Raw genomic sequence first — 21,072 nt, forward strand, 5'->3', positions numbered from 1 at the left:
TTGTCATCTGTGAAAACAAGCTGTGGGTGGAAATGTGCAGATTAAGGGTCGGTAATATTATAATAAGATCTCCTTACCACGTCACAGGGGGAGCGAAATCTGAGCAGTTTTTCACACGCTTGCAGAAAAAGGCTTACCAAAAACAAAATTACTGCGTTGTCCTTTTTCAAGTTTTCTGGGTTGGTAGATGCTCTGGGTCCAGATTATAGCACTTAAACATGAAAAAAGTTATATTTTCATAATATGTCACCTTTAATAGATTGCCTACACCTAATTATCATAAGCTCTGCTTGTTTGCATCCCTACGCTAATTTGCGCTGTTCTTGGTAGATTGCGTTAGTCATTATGGAAATGATCTGGCTGCATCTGTTCATTATTTTGCATATTGTCAGTAGATCACCTGCAGATCTTCCCACTTCCAACAGTGCTTTTATAGGACTCTGCTTTCACATTAATTTGCTCAGTTTAGTAAATCTGACCCTAGGTGTCAGTATTCAAAATGAATTTCAAAGTGAATGTCATATTGCTCAGTGCAATATTGGTGGGGAAAAAAGCCCCACTGCTTTCACCTTAAAGAAAAAGTGCATTTGTGTGAAAGGTCTTCCACAAACACAGAGATGGTCACATGAAACGAAAGACCCTACTGAGCTAACAACTTCCTGTTGTGGATTTCCGAAGAGATGTAACGTCCACGAGTCTAATGGGAGATGGATTTCCAGACATGCCTTTATGTTCCATAAGGCCACAGAACAGCACAAGCCAATCTGATGAATGGTGGCCGCTGAGCGGTGCAGTCTGGTGGCGGTGGGGGGGATTTTCCAGCCTTCCAGAATCTTCTCAGGGAAGCCAGATCAATAGAGAGGCACACAGATGGCTGGGGTTGTTCCTGCTCGGTGAGATTTGGAAAAAGTCTTGAGGAAGGATTAGAGTTGCTTTTGCTATTCCAGGGAAGGGCCAGACTAAAATCAGGTCAAAGGAGGTAAACAAGGAGATGGGATAGATTTGTCGAAGTCTGAGAGTGACCTGACCTGTCTAGTGGGCTTTTTGAGAAGTTCCTGGGGTGCCTGCAACTATCTAAACTTGAGGTTCAACTGGCATAGAGTACCTTGCCAGAATGTCTTACAGATAGTTGAACTACTGTATCTTACAGTTCAGTTGATTTTAGTTCACACTTTATAGAGCACAAAATCCAACTTGGTCTGCCTACTGCATTGTACCTATACATCGAATTCACTGCAGATGCAGCTGAAATGAACACTAGAGGCAATTAAACATCAACAACTACAGAGGCATGTTATCCAATTAATAAAGAGCTAGTTTTGCATGCTTACTTGCACAGTACTGTTATGTTAAGTTATGACCTCCGAATGCTTTTACCATAGTAGATGATTTGTAAACTAATACATTTTGATGTTTGCATCATGTAATTAGCTCCATATTTATAGCTTATCTAGAGTAGCTTCAGCAAATGCATTTTTATCTCACTTCCACGTTTAGATTTAGGTCAGCTTTATGTTATGTATAGTGTAGGTGGTATGTTATTTTTAAACACAAGAGCATTAAAGGGATAGTTCACCCAAAAATGAATATTACCCCATGATTTACTCACATTCAAGCCATCCGAGGTGTATACGACGTTCTTCTTTTAGACAAATACAGTCAGAGTTATATTAAAAATGTCTTGGCTCCTCCAAGCTTTATAATGGAACTGAATGGCTGTTGATATTTTGAAGCAAAATAAAGTGCATCCATCCATCATAAAAAGCACTCCACACAACTCTGGGGGGTTCATAAAGGCCTTCTGAAGTGAATCAATGCATTTGAGTAAGAAAAATATCCATATTTAAAACTTCATAAACCGTAATCTCTGGCTTCTGCTAACTGTCGTATGCGCTTTCACATGGTGACAGTGGTGTTCCAGTGGATGATGTAGGATGTAGGTGTAGTGATATTTTTGACATCGATTCACTTCAGAAGGCCTCTATTAACCCTCCAGAGCTGTACTTTTTGTGATGGATGGATGCACTTTATTGGACTTAAAAATCTCAACACCCATTCACTGCCATTATAAAGCTTGGAAGAGTCAGGACATTTTTTAATATCACTCCTACTGTATTCATCTAGAAATAAAAAGTCAAATACGCCTAGGATGGCTTGAGGGTGAGTAAATCATGGGGTCATTTTAATTTTTGGGTGAACTATCCCTTTAAGTTTTACTGCCACACACCCAACATTTTAATGTGTAGCAAAATGTACAGGAAGCAACTTCAACTTCAGGAAGCAATATCATTTTGCAGAAATATCGCCAGTGAGCCTGTCAACAAGTCTATCTGCCACCTGTGGAGTTTTGTTCTACCAGGAAAAATCGACACATTTTCCACAAAATCTCATAAATATTCCTTACAAATTATTATATTATATTATATTATATTATATTACATTATATTATATTATATTATATTATATTACCCTGGACCACAAAACCAGTCATAAAGGTCAGTTTTTTAATTTTTTTTAAATTAAGATATGTGACCCTGGACCACAAAACCAGTCATAAGTGTACATTTCTTGAAATTGAGATGTATACAAACTGAATGAATAAGCTTTCCGTTGATGTATGGTTTGTTAGGAAAGGACAATATTTGGCCGAGATACAACTATTTGAAAATCTGGAATCTGGAATCTGACATAAGACTGGTTTTGTGGCCCAGGGTCACATTTATACATCATCTGAAGCAAATTTTTTATTAATGTTTGGTTTGTTAGGATTGTTAGGATAGGACAATATTTGGCCAAGATACAACTATTTGAAAATCTGGAATTGAAAAAATCAAAATTTGGAGAAAATCACCTTTAAAGTTGTCCGAAAGAAGTTCTGAGAAATGTATATAACTAGTTTTGATATATTTAAATGTACAAAATATCTTCATGGAACATCTTTACTTAATATCCTAATGATTTTTGTCATAAAAGAAAAATCTATAATTTTAACTAAATGTATTGTTGGCTATTGCCACAAATATACCTGTGCCACTTATGACTGGTTTTGTAGTCCAGGGTCACATATTATATTATATTATATTATATTATATTATATATTAAATTAGTTGGAATATTTTTTTTCTCCATTATTTTATTTTTCATCAAGCTGAAGAAACAGCACATGGTCTTGTAAGAGTCGATGCAGCGCTGTTATTTTCCAGTGACATTAATGAAGTTGTAGGTCAAGTGCTCCAAAAATGAATGTTAAAAATTTAGATAGCTGGTTTCTTGGCAATTACAGCAAAACCTACTAGTGGAGCATAAACAACCACTATTTTCTAGGAAACTAGCATCCTTAGGAAGATGATTATTTCCTCACCTAAAGATGCTATAATAATATGTTTTTTACTGAAAGGAGAGCTTTTAAGAGCCTTCTTGGTGCTGCAACTCAAGTATAAGTCGATGTGCAAATGACTATCAAGAGGAGTATGATGAATATAACACATAGACTTTTTGTGAAAGGTGTTGTCTTGATGATGATCTTTTCAAGTCTTGAAGCAGATCAGTCTACATGAATATTGATGAGTAAACAAGACACACTGTGTACTGTGTTTTCCCCAGGAACCCTCTCATAGCAGGTCTAGTTTGCAATCATCCAATCCCTTCTCCCCAGTGCAATGTTTTGTAACCCAGACTGGTAGAGGTGAGATCAGGTCAAGTCTGTTCTGTCCAAATCAGTATGTTGTCCTGTGTGGAAGGCTGCGTCTGTTCAAGCATGCGGTGTGAGAGTCGCAGTTGGGGATGTGAACCCTGCTTAGCATCAAGTCTGACCCCTGGTTGAGAATGTCATTGTGTTTCAGAAGTGTTGTGGGTTAATGAGTCCTTTAGGCAGGTGGTTGAGTCTGTCTCTTGGATTATGCGCTCCGTTGAGCCTATCATTGACACGAGACCATGACACGACTGCAGGGTGTGGAGGTGACTTCAGGACAGGTGTGAAGATGAAGCTCAATGGGCTTATGAACATCAAAGGGTCAAAATTTAATGTAGACATAAACACTGGCCGACGTGCTGATATAAAACAAATATTTAAAAAAAAAATTAAGCCCAAGGTTCTTCATTGGCCACATGCAGTCATAGAAATTAACGTTCCAAAAGGCAATGCAATTTTTACCCAAAGAAGTTTTCAGTAAACAGTTCTTAAAAGAACTAATATTTTCTTAGTGTAAAGAACATTTTAATACTCTAATGAACCTGTGCAATGAAAGGTTTCTATGGATGTTAAAGGTTTAAAAATAATACCAAAAAATACATGTAATTTTTAAGAGTGTGTATATTATACACATTTGATGTAATATATTGAAATGTTATTTATTTTATTTTATTTTATTTTAATTTATTATTTTATTTTATTTTACTTTAATTTTACTTTAGTTATTTTTAGTTTCTCATCCTATAATGAAACAACAAACAGAACCAACAAAGAATTATGAACAAAATAAAATATAATGAATATAATGAACTATCAAGAAAAAATGAATGTAAAATATAATGGGGAAAAGAACAGAGCACATTTTTTCAATGAAAAATATACAAAACTATACACTCTGTACAGAACACAAATGATTGTTTTTGTGTTTTGAGAGATTTTTAATAATAAAATATTTTTTTATTATGTAAGGCTTTTAAAATTTCATAATTCATTAATTTATAATAATATTAAAACATTTTTTAAGTTTTTTTTATTGCACCATATGGATATCTCTAAAATAATGTTAAGGTATCTGTGCTCCTTACCTCTCCGTAATAAAATAAAAAATAAAATTATTTTATTATAGTTTTTGCTTTTAAAATATTTTTATGTAATATATAATTTTTATATAATATCTAAATTATTATAATTAATTTATTAATAATAAAATTAATAAAATTAAAATATGTTGTTATTGCACCATATACATGATTATATGTTATAATGTTAAATTATTTATGATTTTTTTGTTAACTATATCAGCACTAAGTCATAAAGACAGTAAATGGCACTGATTCCCAAGAATGAACTTCACTTCTCAATGTATGTGTGTGTGTGTGTGTGTGTGTGTATATATATATATATATATATATATATAATTTTGCTTTTAAAATAATTTATTATATTTTATTTATTTTTTATAAAATTAAAGTGTTTATTTTTGCACCATATACATGAATATATCTCAATATACATTTCAGTATCTGTGATTTTTCCTGTTAATTATATCGTCAGTAAGCCATTTAGACATGAATGGCAACACTTCCCAAAAATGAGCCTTACGCTAGTTGTCTCTAAACAGTTAGAATTAGTTGCTATATTTATAAGCAAAACTCTTCCATCTCTGCGGCTAAAAGGAAATGTTTGCTGAGCATCCAGGCCTGAACTTCCTCTCTTAAACCAGCGTTGTGTGTTTAGAGCAGCGGTGGTCAGTTAAGGTCAGCGGTGCAAAGGTCAACACCCACATCTCTGCTGTTCGCTCCGGAGCATGACAGTCACCTTTGAGGAGCTATCAAGGTGATGTTTGATGCACAAACATGACCACAAAACTAAGCTAAAGGTGTCGGTGAGTCAGAATCACTTGTTTGGAAACTATTTCTAAGAGCTCTTGGAATCTACCAGGTCATAACTGCAAACTCGTACAAATGTATGAAGTAAATGCATACAGAAAAGTGATTTTAGCCTCTTCTGAAGAGTGTGGGTTGATTCCTCTTGTTTGACACACAAACAGCAGTTTGAGGATTTAATATACCGACTGTTAGTGTCAAAGACAAACAACTGTTGTATACACAACTGAAGTGGCTTTTTAAATGCTAAATCCTTCGTTATTCCTTTTAAAGTTATGGTAACCTGTTAAAGTATGACATTTTGCATCAAGTCTTGGAATAACATTGTGTTCATGTTTATACTGTATGCTTTAGTGTCTCTGTGACTTTTTTTCCCAGGGTGATCAAACAGCTTGAGGAGAAACATGTTAGATATTTACCACTCATGACTGTATTTTAAAGCTAAATTTCTGATATGGCTTTCTCAGGAATGCTTACAGGGGTCAGTGAAAGACACAACCATTGCCTGAGGATTACACTGAAAGGTCAGAGGTCTGACATTTCTCTCTGTCCATCATTATCAGCAAATGAGTTTCACTATGTTGTCACTCAAATGAGTCACATGCCATCAGACCAGGAAAGTTCAAGAGATCCTTAAGCGACACGTGTCAGTTTGTAGCACACCTCTTAAAATCAGGTGAAGGTTATTTTTGTTTGTATTGATTCTCCTTAATCCCAGTTTTCAAATCAAGCTCTACATTTAAGTTTGACTGCTACTTGTAGTTGCTACTGCAGTATATTGGTTTAAATTAGATCTGAGGATACAGCATTCTGAGGATACAGCAATAATAAAGTACTTTTTATGTAATTATGTTTTTTTGTCCTTTTTCAAGAAATGGTGAAAAGAAAGGTTCTTAACCTTCAGAAGATAATGATTGTCCATCTCTGGGGGTCAAATTAAATGTTAAATGAGCTGTTTTAGTTTGCAACTTAGCTATCCAAATTGAAATTCAGTTTAAAAGCCTACTTTGTGCACTTTCCAGCATTATTTCCAGCATAATACATTTAAAAAACAAAAAAAAAAAACGCAAAATAATAAATAAAATAAAATAAAATAAAATATAGCTGCATGCAGCAATTACTGGGGTTCAAGCACTTTAAAGGGGTCATATGACGTTGCTAAAAAGAACATTATTTTGTGTATTCAGTGTAATGCAATGTGTTTATGCATTTAAGGTTAAAAAAGCACATTATTTTCCACATTACTGTTGCTCCTTTCTCCCTCGCCTTTCTGAAATGCATTGATTTTTAAAAAGTTCATCGTTCTGAAAAGCGCAGCGTGCTCAGATTGGCCAGCTCTCCAGTGTGTTGTGATTGGCCAGATACCTCAAGTGTGTGACAGAAATGTTACACCCCTTACCATATTTGGAATATCAACTTCTGAAGCAATACTGATAGTTGATAATGTTGTTACTTGCAAAACGCAAACAAAGCAGTTTTGCTTTCGCAAAGAAACACACAGCATCTTCAAGACATGGTGGCAGCGACAACAATACTACAGTGAGAATGAAAGTCACACTTTCTTTCTTTGCGTATACATTTGGGCGATGTTATACAAATCTTCCCACACAGTGATTTGTGGGGGTGTGAATGTGGCTTTTTAGGAAGGCTTGGCTGAGTCTTAACTTTTAGAAAGAATATCTCTTTGGGTTTGAGACTTTAGTCTTTGCGACTTTTTGGATCTTATGTATGCACGGACACTCCAAAGACAAAGAAAAATTTGCATCACATGACCCCTGTAAGGCATTTATGCAAATATGAAAAAAAAACAAAAAACAAACATTGGGTATTAATTAGCAAGCCTGTAACCACTTAAATCAATGATTTAAAAAAAGCATTTTTGGCAAATCCAGGTATTTTGCCATAGAAATGTGATGATTTTTAACATTTATGACTGGTATAGCCCCACGTATGTGTATTGGAAGAGTTCGCAAAAGTAATTTTTCATTTAACAAACGATTTGATTGACAACAGTGGTTCTAGAGGCAAAGCTGTTTAGAATGAGGAGGTCTGTCATATGATACAAATATTGTGTGTATGTGTGAAAAACGTGCAATATACAATCATTTACGCGCTCTAAAAATGTGATATTTAACGCCGTGAGTCAAACAGGCCCACTAACTTTTGCTACCTCCATTAACCTTGTCTAATATGTGCTCAAATTTCACTGGCTGATGGCAGCCATGTTTTTTGAGATACACAAATGTCCTTACAGATACCTGTGGCAAAAAAATTTAAATCTTTTTTTTTTTTTTTAACTAGTCAGCTTGAAAATGTAACTACAACGTGATACAATTAACTTTTTATTTATTAACCCTAGTTAAAGAAAATTTGATTCCAAGTGCATCACACATAAAGTTGTCAACATGATGTAAAATATCTTTGCAGAAAAGATGCATGATATGAGCATGTCACACGGGAGCGGTTAATCATTAATAATTAATAACAACATAAGAGCTGAGCCTGCGACGAACGGTTTAGGAGTTATGAGCGATTTCATACTTCTGATCGCTATAGCGCCCCCGTCAGGCCGATTGGGGCGAGTGATAGTGACATTGTAGATGGTGTGAGTACTGCCAACCTTCCAAGTTTCAAGTCTCTACGACTTACAGTTTGGTCTGTACGATCAGTTTTACATGGAGATTGCTTATTCTTGGCCATTTTAACAATTATAATAGAACCCCTAAAAACTACATCAGTATAGATAACTGGGTTGCTAATTAGGGTCTTGCTAACTGGGACCAAATGTTAGTTTTCAGTTGTTAATTATATATATTATCCAAGCAATTTAAAATTGTATTTTTATTTTGATCATTTAAAAAAAAAAAAAAAAAAAAAAAACTGGTATACTGGTATACTGGAATGAATGAATGATTGAACACTTGTATGTTAATCATTTGCACAATTTAACACAATTAACAATTAAATTTATTTGAGATAATTAGATATTGTTTTTCCCCCCTATAAAACAGATTTTTTCGTCCTAAAAGAAATGAATTGATTAATTATATGTTGCACATCTAAGCTATCTAATAGTTCTCACAGCTACAGCAACAACAAGTAAACATGATATTTGTGCCCCTAATGCTTGAAAATGACTTGTGGAAGATCAAAGTGTACTTTATTCATCTAAAGTGCCATCCAATGCGGCAAATGATAGGTCATCGCCTATGGGCATCTGACTGTTGCTACAAACATTTTTAGAGACTATTGAGGAACAAGTTTAGCACATGGCAGATTTTACATGTGTTGCTGCTGAAGATCATGTCTCAATAAGCTTTAGCAGTGAGTCACGTGTCAGTGTCTCTGTACGGTGTGACGGTTCTGGCCGTGTCTTCAGCGCTGCGGGGCAAGTACACATTCAGCTGGATTATTCACAAGCACTTCAAACGCCGCTCCATCGCTAAGCTCTCGCTTTGTTTAATAAGCTATCTCTGCACTAACAAAATGCTAATTATTTATGCTTTTTCGAAAGCAAGCATATTTTTTATCTTTTTTTTGGGTGGTGGAAGGGGGAGGGGGGATTACATAAATAAGCTATTTCCAAAAGGTTGACGAATTAGAATTAGTGTTTGGCAGAGCGAGTGAGGCGTACCAGCTTGCAGCGTGGACAGGGCTTTGTAGGTGGCCCATTTGAAGTAATGAATTCCAGCCGAGGAGATTTCGGGTGGCATTATGGTGGATCGAGGTTCGCGATAGTGCCTTCACCCAGCTGACCGTGAGAGATATAATACTGTGTGGCAGAAAATATTCAATTATGCCTCTGATGTTCACGAATGCTTATCAAATGATGTTTGTTTCAGGTCAAGAGGTGAACACTCAGAATAATTTGTACAACTCAGCCTGAATAATCAATACTGAATGATTACCATTTTACCAGCTAACAAAAATACATTTTATGCTAACATTCCCATTAAGTTGTAAAATTGTTCTTGGTTATAGGAATGTTAATGGAATTCTATCATTTTGCTAACATTATGGGAACATTGTTTTTTGGTGGTTCAACATTCTTATGATAGGAAAAAATGTTCAAAGAACAATGTGTAAAAAAATGTCTGTGAATGTACCCTGTTAGCTGGATTCTTGGTATTTACACGGTACTTCAGAGAATACCGTGGTACATTTTGGTACAGGTTTATTTGCGGAGTGTCTATTTATAAGTGCGAATAGCCCATACTGGCAAAGATTAGTTACACTAACACCACCCTACAATGTGTGTTAGGATTAGATAACATTTCAAAAGATGCCAGTTAAACAGCAGCTCCAGTGGCATAGCAATTATGTTTTGACACGATGGACCCGAGTTCGAATCCGCCTTTTGCAGAAGTCGTTCTTCTCCCTTTTCACATTACATATCACATTGGAAAGGCATTTATTTTTAATAAAAATGAAGGAAATAATCAAAAATTGGAAAATAATGTGGCTTATGGGTGTTAATCGGCTAAGGTTAGGGGTTAGGTGTACCAAATTTATTGTACCAAAGTGGCATCCATTTATTCATTTTAATAAAAATTATAATTTAAACTCAATATGTTATTAATGCATGCTATTTTGTAATTTACTACAGTACTGAGGTGCAGATATCTGCCACTATTTGCACTAAGTAGTATAACCGTCATGTAACTACTATAACTAAAAATACTGCTATTTTTACATAGAATGTAAATAGAATCTATCGCTATTTGCACTGTAAATAGCATCTATTGCTAAGAAAATATGCTATAACTACTTTATTCAATGATTTCTTCTCTTCTGTGTCAGTCTCCACTGCCATTCACAAGAGTACTATGACGCATAGGCTACATGTGTATTCCTCTGATTGAAAGCAAGGTGCAGCACATCCGGGTTTTATGTCAGAACGCCAGCTCCTGTGTCAGCAGCACCACATGCATATGACACGGAAGAGAAGAAATTGTTGAATGAAGTCATTATTTTTGTTTTCTTTGCACAGAAAAAATATTTTCCTAGCTTCATAAACTTTTGAACCACTGATGTCACATGGACTATTTTAACAATGTCCTTAATACCTTTGGCATTGAAGGTGATAGTTGCATTGCTGTCTATGCAGGGTCAGAAAGCTCTCAGATTTCATCAAAAATATCTTAATTTGTGTTTTGAAGATTAAGTTCTTACAGGTTTGGAAAGACACAAGGATGAGTAATTATTAACAGAATTTTCATTTTCGGGTGAACTAACCCTTTAACTAGAATGTTTGCCAAAGTTCTGGGAATGTATCCTGTTAGGTGATTTCTTGGTATTTACTTGGTACTTCAAAGAATACCATGGTTTATTTTGGTACAGTTTTATTTGTGTTACCTTTATTAAGTACACAACAAAAAAATCAATTTAAATGCAAATGAATAATTTTACAACATTTGAAAACTTTGTCCTTGGAAGTACTTTTGCACTTTTTGTATTTTAAAACTTCTAAAAGTCTTTAACATTGAAAACTTTTGACTGACAGACTAGCTATTTTTTAATTACCCTTCCTTCCCACTTGTTAGACCTTGTACTAAACATAATAAGCAAATAAGTAAATAATAATTAACTTTTAGGTTATAAATGCCTTTTAAAGGAGAAGTCCACTTCCAAAACAAAGATTCACATATAATGTACTCAACCCCTTGTCATCCAAGATGTTCATGTCTTTCTTTCTTCAGTCATAAAGAAATAAAGTTTTTTGAAAAAAACATTTCAGCATTTTTTCTCCATATAATGGACTATTATGATTTTAAACTTTCAAAATGCTGTTTAAATGCAGCTTCAAACGATCCCAAATGCGGTTGTAAACCCCAGCTGAGGAAGAAGGGTCTTCTCTAGCAAAATGATCGGTTATTTTCATACAAAAAAAAAAAAAAAAAAAAATACAATTTAAATACTTTTTAATCTTTTTCTGCCTGAACTCTGTGTATTCTGGCTCAAGACAGGGTATGTTGAAAAACTCCAATCATACCCTAATTGTCATGAACCGGAACAAAAACAGTCCAGGCAGAGTAAGACAAGATGAGCTTTTGACATTAAAAAAGTATATAAATTGTATTATTTTTATTAAAATAACCGTTCGTTATGATAAGACTCTTCCTCCTCAGCTAGGATCATTTACAACCGCATTTGGGATCGTTTGAAGCCGCATTTAAACTGCATTTTGGAAGTTCAAAATCGTGGCACCATATCAGTCCATTATATGGAGAAAAATCCTGAAATGTTTTTCTCAAAAAAACATAATTTCTTTACGACTGAGGAAAAAAAGACATGAACATCTTGGATGACAAGGGGGTGAGTAAATTATTTGTAAATTGTTGTTCTGGAAGTGGACTTCTCCTTTAAATGGAGTATTTCTACGACTATTTTTTTTTGTCAAGACTGAAATATCAAGTGAAATCACCAGATTTTGAGAATGACCCACTTATAGCCACTTACATGTCTCATACTTATGCACACTCAAAAATACTCATGCAAGGTCAGTACTTGAATTCATGGAGTCCAAGACAAAATGACATGTAGGGGTCCCAGCCCTCATACTTTAATCAACGTAAAAATGTAAAATAGGGCCCCCTCACAGGGCCTGGAACAACATTCCCAGTTTCGTCCTGCCTGATAGTGGCCTTGCACAGTGGTTCTTAGAGGGATAGTTCACCCAAAATTTAAAATTCTGTCATTACTCATTCTGATGTTGTTCCAAACTCATAAGACCTTAGAAAAATAGACAGCAACGCAACTGACACATTCAAGGTCCAGAAATGTAGTAAGGACATTGTTAAAGTAGTCCATGTGACATCAGTGGTTCAACCTATGCACTATGATACTCTTGTGAACACACGCTGAAGACTGACAGAGAAGAGAAGTTTTCCTTGTACACAAAAAATATTCTCATAGCTTCATAATATTAGGGTTGAGAGTTTTAGTTGACTATTTTAACAATGCTCTTACTACATTTCTGGGCCATGAAATGTTTCATTTGCATTGCTGTCTATGCAGGCTCAGAAAGCTCTTGGATTTCATCAAAAATATCTTAATTTGTTTTCTGAAGATGAACGAGGGTCTTACGGGCTTGGAACAACATGTGAGTAATTAATGACAGAATTTTCATTTTTGGGTGAACTATCCCTGTAAATAAGGAAAAACAAGCAGAGTAATTAAGAACCACTGGCCTTGCACCATAGCCTTCAGGTAGGAAGATCAGCCTCAAATAATCCACTACAAAGCAATATTATGCATAAAAGTCTGTCGTTCAAAGTACTAAAAGGTGCATTTTGCACCCTGTCCACATACACTCCAGCAGTTCATTGGGTGAATGGGACGTGTCTCATTCCGGGGCCCCTCAGATCTTCTTAGTGTCAGCGAGAGCACACGCTCAGTGAAATAAATGGGACAACTCGTGACGATTGCACTAATTCTGCGAGATTCCTTTCGCGCTAGGAGCCTCCATGTATCCCTTTGTAGATGAAAGGCTTCCACTTTTTCTGTCAATGGCCTCGAGCGATGTGAATTAAACATTGATTTTATCAGAAGTTTAGTGGCTGTGGCCGTGTGGAGCGCTGATTCACCCGTGCGCTGGAGCAGACGGAATCTGTTGGAGGAATAAGTGGAATGAGGAGACGAGCGTGGAGAGAATGAAGCATAGTACGGTATTAAAAAAAGGGCAATTAGGAGAGGAAGAGGGCAAAGTTGTAGTATTTTTCCTCTTATGTTTGTTCCTAGCAGTTCAGTCAGACAGCAGCAAAAGCATTTCCTCTCCCGGCTTCTGATATTCCTGCAAAACTGTAGTTGTATTTTTAGTAGTGCTGGATTGAGAAATTCCTGCCTCAAAGCATTTATTAGAAAGCCAATATGAACACTGTTTACAGTCATATGCAAAGCTGCAGAGAACAGCATGGAAATCTGACCTAGTTAATTACATTGGGAAATTCCTAGACTTCTTTATGTGTAATATAACAATAAAAGAATAAAGTCAAGGGGATAACAGCTTCTCTTTTGTCGCACCCCACTTTTTCTCCTTCTCTCTCGAGTTTGTTGTCTGCCCCGAGGAAATGACAGATGAAAGTTAAGGGGACTCTCTGGAGAATTTCACTGTATATGGAAATGCCTTCCACTTTCCCTCAATGTAACACTGTACAATTCACATACTCCCTATGCAGTGTACACTGCTCCCCACACACTGAGTAGTGTGTAGAAGTTCACTTATAAACATTTGTTTGCATGCAGCTTTGTCAAACAGACTTGAAACAGTTGGGTTGAGCAGATTTGAGCACAGAAATCTGCATCTGCATTTCTTTTGTATTTTATTTTCAATTTATACTATTTCAAAGACAGTTTAATTTTTTTTAGAATTACAGTGTTTTATTTTTACTTTTATTCAGCAAGAATGCATCAAATTTATTTATTTTTTTATTTTTAAAGTGAGAGTAAAGACATTTATATTGGTTAAAAAGATTTCCATTTTACATTTCAACATTGATAATAACAAAAAATGCTTTTTGAGCAGCACAACATATTATTATGATTTCTGAAGGATCTTGTGACACTGAAGATTGGCGTAATGATGCTGAAAATTCAGCTTTGTACCACAGGTATAAATATAAATTGCATTTTAAAATATATTCAAATATAAAACTGTTATTTCAATTTGTAATTATATTTACACTGCTTTTTATTTTATGATTAAATAAAACATATAGAAAAATGTGCAGCAAAAACATATATAGATTTTTTTTTTTTTTTAAATAATAACATAATAACCACTGGTTGATTTTATTTTATTTTATTTTATTTTATTTTATTTTATTTTATTTTATTTTATTTTATTTTTTCTCTCCCTAATTCATCAGAAAAAAAAAAACAATATTGGATTGATTGCTTGGTCAGAAGCTGTAATGTGTAAGTTGAAAGTTCTAATAAGCAAATCTGTTAAACCATTTTTTGTCAGTGTTCACTCAGTCAAAACTGGGAATTTAAAGCATAAGTAATGAAATGCGTTTGACTGATCATGAGATCAGTCTCATGGAAGATCGGGAAAGACAAGTGACTAAGAGCTCCTGCGCTTTCCATTTTTCTTATTTGCTTGTTTTCCGCATCCCTCATTCTCTCACTCACGATTTCCTCCCTCATATTACCCACTCATAATATTGGTTTTGGTGCCTCTGTTTCCCTGTCCCAGGGCAACCCCCCAGAAAGCATCATGCACCTCTGTCCTACGAACAGCACCAAAAGCCTCATCTGGGTCAGACTCACTCTCTAGAGGCTAAATAATTAAATCTATATTTTCTCTTTCACTTCTCTCTTTTTCCTCTTATTCTCGATCTTTCTCTCTTGCTTCTACCAGATCACCCCTCCCCACATCTTGTTCTCTTTGTCAAAGGGTAATAACTAAAATGAGTCATGTAATGGAAGAAAAAAACAGAAGCGTAACGTGCCGTTCAAATAGGAAGCTAAGTTTGGAGCTGTTACATAAGCTGTCACTGCTTGGTGTAGACAAATGAGAGAGGGGAGGTAAAGAGAAAGATGTTGAGACATGAGAGGAGGACAAGGAAGAGCAAAGGAAGCTGCTGAATGGTGATGGCTGCTGTGTACAAACTCAAAGTATACCAACTACATACTTCAGTAGTGTGGTCTGAGATATAATAACTTGATTAATGCTAAAAGCCACTTGTAGGAGATAGAACAATTGTACACATACAGTATGAATGGGAGAAATAGTAACACTCAGTGTGGTCGACTTTACAAATCTGCTATGCTTTCAAATTAAAAGAGCCTGGCCATTTGTTTACTCTAGAAAGTGAATGCACATTAACTGAACCATCCTGAAAAATAAAGTTTTTGCATCTGGCTCTTTAAAAAAATAAAAAAAGTACCTGTGGCGACATTTCTACAAAATGATATTATGCTACTATGCTCATTTCATGACACTTTCAAACTGAAACATGGTGAATGGCACAAATACTGCGTTCAGTTTTATCCAAAGCAGATGAATGTCAGTCAGGCTGTGTTTTATTTAATTGATTGTTGTGCTTATCACAGCAGTTAATGCTCTAGTGTGTTTGAAAATAACATCTAACGAGTGTTAACAAAAGCTAACATGACAATCTTGCCATTTTAGCTTGCTTCTATGACTCACGTTTCACAGGATTCGTACCCAGACGCTCCACATTGCAAGTGCAATGCTGTACTAGGTGCGCTACTGAGCAAGTTTACTATGATGGAAAAGCTATACATATGAAGCTGGTTATGTGTCACAGAAAACAAAATGAATTAGTTTACAAATCATGCACTGTGGTAGAAAGGTTTTGAGGTCATAACACTGTATTGTGCAGGGAATCACATGAAAATATATCTTTATTTATCAATAATTTATGTGAAAAGGAAATAAAGTTGCTGTTTTACTGCAACTAGTGTTAATTTCATTTGGAAACTCTAGTGAATTGCATGTTTAGCTATGTTTTTGGATTGGTTTTTGCAATAATTCAGACAGAGTCACATTTTTCCAATGAGCCTGTGTTGCATTTTGCGTAACAATATTTGAATGTAATAATTTCCAGCAGTTTCAGTGATTCTGTGTTTCCTGAAAATAGATGCCTGGGAGCATTAGTAATATTGCTGCTGAGTGAAGAGATCTGCATTTAAGGGACTTTGCCGTAAGTTCAACTGTTTTTCAAATATTGTTTCCTATGAATAGCAGTAAACTTCAAGCAATTACTACTTTGCCATTGTTAATGTCACTTTGCATTATGTATGCAGCTTTAGTGCCAAGTACATCAGTAACTTGCATTCAATCAAGAGTTCAACCTCAGTTCATGCATGCAGAACTAAGACAAGAGAAATTAATCAAACACACTCACCTCAGCCCTGCATGACATTTTAGGTCTTTTTTCATTGGATATTAGAGACATCCTATGTCAGCAATGCCACATGCATGTGTCATGGTACTCTCGTGAACATGCGTCGAAGACTGACACAGAAGAGAAGAAATAGTTGAATAAAGTCATTATTTTTGGAACTTTACAGTTGAACCATTGACGTCTCATGGAATATTTTAACAATTTCCTTACTACCTTTCTGGGCCTTGAACATGGTAGTTGCGATTCCTGCCTATGCAGGGTCCGAAAGCTCTCGGATTTCATCAAAAACATCCTAATTTGTCTTCTGAAGATGAACGAAAGACTTACAGGTTTGAAACGACATGAAGGTAAGTAATTAATGACATTAATTTCATTTTCGAGTGAACTATCCCTAACAATATATTCGTCCTTTCAGTCAGTTACTTTACAGAAGCTTGTAGTGTAGCAGATTTTTAAAAAGAGTAGCTTGACTGCAGTTCAACTACTTCAGATTATGAGTAGCTTGTAGCTTGACAAGCTACAGCTTTAAAGTAGCTTCCCCAATGCTGGATGGGTGGCAGAGAGAATCCACTTTGGAAGAGCTGAGTTTGAAAGGACAAATGGAAAAAGAAGAGGGGGGAGAGAGAGAAAGAAAGAGAAGGGGAAAGGCTTACCTTCTCACACAGGGAGGCTTTCATTAAACACAGTCATCTTTGGTAATAAGCACTTGAAGACTGATCTCTCCCATTGCTTCCCTCAGGTGCTGCATTACCATAATGGATTCTCACTGCAGCGCGGTATTAAAGCGTGGAGGCATATTCCAAACTCAACGCAAATGCAACTTGTAATGCACATTATCCCAGCTCAACACATTAGATGTCATTACTAGGGCTGGAGCAGACAGCATTTCGTCATTATCTGCTGAAGTGTTCCACGGGGAAGAGGAAAGTGAAGGAAACGCACAAATAATTCTGGAATCGGCTGTTTTTTTTCTATCAATGTCTGTTAATGAGTCTTTGTAAACAAGATGATTATTAATTAATGATAAAGATAAAACTATATTGCTTTTAAGCTCTGATTTTGAGAGCTTAATATTAATATTCATGTTTTGGTTCCCCAAAGAACGCTTCAGTGAACAGTTCGTAAAAAAAAAAAATTTTTTTCTTAGGGTAAAGAACATGTTTATTATCTGAAGATCGTTTTTGCACTGGAAAAAACCTTTTGTGAAATGGAAATATAACCTGGGTGTAAATGTTCATGGAGCCATCAATGCTAATAATGAGTTTTTATTTTTAAGAGTGTGTAAGTTTAGGCTGTAAGCTTTACTACAATTGCTTAGTCATATACAGTACTGTGCAAAAGTTTTAGGTCACTAGTATTTTCACCAGTTAAAAAATGGTTTAAAGTAAGTTATTTCTATCTTTTGCTGTAGTGTGTCAGTAAAAAACATCGGTTTACATTTCCAAACGTTCTGTTTGCCATTAATTGTAATAATCTAGTGAGATTTTTGTTTGCACAAGGAGTCTGACAACAGCCAGTGCTCCACACTGACATCTGATCTCACCATCATCCAGTCTGTCTCTGGAATGACATGAAGAAACAGAAAAACTGAGACAGACTAAATCCAGAAAAACTGTGGCAACATCTCCAAGATGTTTCAAGTAACCTACCTGCAAAGCTACCTGAAAAACTATGCACAAGTGCACATAGGGCAAAAGCTGCTTTAAACGCAAAGGATGGTCACATCAAATGCTTATTTTTTTTTAGTTAATAGAAATTCATTGATAAAGAAAATCTATTTACATTGTTTTTGACAGCATCCTCATTTTATGTGCCTAACTGCCTAAAAATTTTAACAGTACTGTAGCTTTGTAGGTGTAGTTAGTGTCTCTTAAAGCATCTTGGAGATGCTGCCACAGTTCTTCTGGATTTAGTCTGTTCGTAAAAGTTGGTTAAAATGTACAATTTTATATTACATAGTAAACGTATTTAGTATGGCAGGTAGATTTGACCAATGGCATATTTACATACAATACATTGATTTAAATATTCTATGTCTCAAATATTCAGCTGTAATTAAACTTTGTCATGTGACTTTTTGAATCAGTCATGTAAAAATGTTCACATGCAAAATGTGAAAATTCAGTCTTCAAATTCAGAGCTAAATTTTGTGACCAGTGACTTTAAATGCATTCATTTAATACCCATCAGTAGTTTTGCTACGTAGGCTCATTGGAAATATGTACCTCAATACACATTTCTGCAAAACTGCCAAAAAATGTACCTGTATGTATGAATCACTGCAATTTTCAGTTGAAATGAACACTAGAGGCAGTAAAACTCCAACAACGTTTATTTCTTTTCCCACAAAGTATAATTTACAGATACAGAGTTTTGATTAATAAAGCCTAATTTTCGCACAATATTATGACTTTTTAACAATTTCAACATTCCGCATGATTTGAAAACAGATACTTTTGAATGTTGTTGTCATATATAAGCTTCCTAAGCATGAGTTTTCTCACAGCTCACGCGATGCAATGTTGCACTAGAGTGATTAAGAGCTCTGGTACAAACCCAGTGAAACCACCGCTCGACAAAACAGCTCAAATCCGCATAAGGATTTAAAATAAAATAGGATTCTGTATCAGCAAATGTGCTTTTATGTCACTTTTGCATTTGTTAACACTATCAGGTGGGTTTAGGGTTGGGTTTGGTGTAGGGGACATTTTTAACACGATAGAGCATTAACTTTTAGCGACACTCCCTGGATATTAAATCTGAACACCTGCAATACGTACCTCAAGCAGCGCAATAAAAAAAACACAGCAATATGTGCATGTACCAATGTAATAAAAACATGCCACAGTCATGTATTGAAAGAGTGTTTTAATGCCACTTTCTGGACTTTTCACTTTGAAACTACCACAAAACATGCAGTAAGGTACGTAATTACAGTCTTGCAGAAATGTACGCAGAGGCACGTATAAGTGCAGCAGTTGCAATATGTTGTCAAAGGTCTTTGGTTTGTCTTCGCATTGATTTTAGAGCCTAGTCGTGTGAGGATGTGTGTGTATTCATGTATGAGAGTGAAAATGTTAAGGTTTGTGGAGTTAATTCCCAAGCAGAGCTTTTAAATGACTCATAATGCTGATATAAGGACACTTGCTGTGCTCTTCATGAATAAGAAAAACAATAAAGTGCAGAGAAATGTTCCAGCGTAAGAAAATAGAACAAAAAAGCACAAGCTAACTATGTATGGATATGAATATTTGATCATTTATCTAAGCATGCAAAAGAAGGCAATCTCTCTTATTTTAGCGAGGCAGACAGAGTTTCCTGAAGAGAGGAATGGATAATTCATCACATTTAAGAAAATACAGAAAAAGACTCGGAGCGGAGAACTAAGAGCAAAGAAGGGATATAAAAAGTCGTTTTTCAATATTAACTTGACACTGAAATTGTCATAACACTCTTATAGTGACTTGATGTAAAATGTTATTACAGCCAATCTCAATTAACACAACAGACTCGGAGCATCCACCTGCCTCAATAACACACTTTCTACTGGGACTGTGTCGGCACTGGGAATTATGGCTACATCGAGCGCTCCATCTTTCCTGTGACAGTTTTATGAAAGATTCATGACACCGGGTAACACAGCGTAAGCTCCTCTTTCAGGCCTTTAGTCCCGAGGCTCCAGCAGTGGGAAGAGGCAGAATTTGTTCTACAACACCAGCACAACCAGAACTGCACTGCTGGAGAAAAAAATAATGCATTGCACAAGTTATGTGCCTTATACTTACTGCAGTGGAATTATTTCAGCGATTTTTTACTTGTACTTTCTTTTTATACATTTTTATACATTTATATACAGCTGTGTAGCACTCTTAAAGCTGAAATTATATAGCAGTGTATGCTATAATGTGTAATTATGTGTGTGTGTGTGTGTGTGTGTGTGTGTGTGTGTGTGTATATATATATATATATGTACTTCTTAATATTCATATACATTTATTAAGTAGACCTATTAATACTTTTATTCAGCATTAAATTGCATTAAATTGATCAAAGGTGACAGTAAAAACATTTATATTCTAAAAAAGATTTCTATTTCAAATGAATGGTATTCTGTTTAATTTTCGATTGAATAAAGAATCCTGGTTTTCACATCATAATTTATATATACAGTATTCTAAAGGGTTCACAAACTTTCAAGCAGCATATATATATGCTGTGCTGCTTGAAAGTTTGTGAACCCTTTAGATTTTTCTATATTTCTGCATAAATATGAAATAGCAAAAAATCAGATTTTCACACAACTTTTGAAAATTGACAAAGAGAACCCAATTAAACAAATGAAATGAAAATATATACTTTGTCATTTATTTATTATGAAAAATTCTCCAGCGTTAAATATTTTTAAGTTGCAAAAGTATGTGAATCTCTAGGATTAGCAGTTAATTTGAAGGTGTCTTTTCAGAAGTGTTTTCAGTCAATAGGATGACAATTAGGTGTCAGTTTATGCCCTGTTTTATTTAAAGAACAGGGATCTATTAAAGTCTGATTGTGTTTGTGAAAGTAAATCATGGCATAAACAAAGGAGAACTCTGAGGATGTCAGAAAAAGAGTTGTTGTTGCT

The 21,072-nt window shown here is 35.2% G+C and overlaps 1 long non-coding RNA gene across 1 annotated transcript in view; it reads left to right on the forward strand.

Annotated features, from left to right (window-relative positions):
- The window catches only part of LOC127175951 (uncharacterized), a 47,049-nt gene extending 29,312 nt beyond the window's left edge, over positions 1 to 17,737 (forward strand). Inside the window, exons 2-3 of the long non-coding RNA XR_007829046.1 lie at positions 16,185 to 16,798; positions 17,191 to 17,737. This is a non-coding gene — a long non-coding RNA (uncharacterized LOC127175951). The remainder of the gene's footprint in view (positions 1 to 16,184; positions 16,799 to 17,190) is intronic.
- Positions 17,738 to 21,072: the final 3,335 nt, after the last annotated feature.

The sequence above is a fragment of the Labeo rohita genome, chromosome 14 (assembly GCF_022985175.1).
Source record: "Labeo rohita strain BAU-BD-2019 chromosome 14, IGBB_LRoh.1.0, whole genome shotgun sequence".
In the NCBI taxonomy this organism is placed as follows: domain Eukaryota; kingdom Metazoa; phylum Chordata; class Actinopteri; order Cypriniformes; family Cyprinidae; genus Labeo; species Labeo rohita.